This window comes from Octopus bimaculoides, chromosome 17 (assembly GCF_001194135.2).
Source record: "Octopus bimaculoides isolate UCB-OBI-ISO-001 chromosome 17, ASM119413v2, whole genome shotgun sequence".
Classification (NCBI taxonomy): Eukaryota; Metazoa; Mollusca; class Cephalopoda; order Octopoda; family Octopodidae; genus Octopus; species Octopus bimaculoides.
In genome coordinates this window covers 10333577-10334532 of record NC_068997.1, presented here as the reverse complement: position 1 = coordinate 10334532, position 956 = coordinate 10333577, and the positions used below count along the sequence as shown (strand labels likewise).

General features: G+C 36.1%; 1 protein-coding gene across 2 annotated transcripts in view; it reads left to right on the top strand.

The window, feature by feature from the left end:
* The window catches only part of LOC106882514 (probable cytochrome P450 12a5, mitochondrial), a 58241-nt gene that overhangs the window by 21072 nt on the left and 36213 nt on the right, over window positions 1-956 (top strand). Inside the window, exon 1 of one of the 2 annotated variants that reach the window (XM_014933226.2) lies at window positions 699-718. The exons of the other annotated variant lie outside the window; for it this stretch is intronic. The gene's annotated coding sequence lies outside the window, so the exon portion shown is untranslated. Of the gene's footprint in view, window positions 1-698; window positions 719-956 lie in introns of those variants that run through there. 2 annotated transcript variants of the gene reach the window in all.

Here is a 956-nt window from a genome sequence, read left to right as displayed (position 1 = left end):
TCTCTCTCTCTCTCTCTCTCTCTCCCTTCCTTTATCATTCTAGCCCCTCCTTGTTCCCCCAACACACACACACACACAAATCTGTTCCCCCTTCTCTCTCGTCTTCTCCATCTCCTTCTTTCTCATTCTCATTTTCTCTCTCTCCAACAAAAAATCCCCAAATCCCAATCTCTCATCGTCCTACTCCTCATACTCCTCCCCCGCCCCCGCCCCCGCAACCCTCCTCCACTTACTCTCAACCCCACCGTACCCTTTGCTGAATACGTTCCTTTATTATTTCTTTCTGTCTTTTTTTTATATTCTCCAATGAATCCATTTGAGTTTTGTCTTTGTTATTACTGTTTTTCTTTTTGTTTCATTGTTGTTATTGTTATTATTATTGTCCTTCATCTTACTAAAAGCCACACTTATTGGGAAAAGGTAATACGCATACGTACGTATGTGTATGTGTGTGTGTGTATGTGGCAAAATGTATGTGTATATTATATATATATACATACATACATACATACATACATATGTATATATATATAAATAAATATCCACGTATGTGTACATGTATGTATGTATGTATATGTGTATATCAATGAATATAAAAACCCGATGCCTGTCCCATCAAATCCCTACCAAGACTCAGCTGGTTTCACAACGTTGTCCTTAATACAGAGGGAACCGAAGTTGAAATAAGTTCCAATCAACTGAAGCTCAAAAGAAAAAGGTAAGGCACGTTCTGTAAAGTTAGAAGGATTTCAATACTATTTTATTCAAAACTGAGCCTAAAAGAATTCCTTGCTCAAAAATTGTCAGTCCCATGAGGAGCGGAAAAGAGAAACTCCGAGTAACGACTCACATATACTGAGTTTTTAATGATAATGTCATTCAAAACTAACTGAAAGAATTAAGTTTTTGGTTTATTGTATTTCAAGGGGATATAGATATATATATATATATATATA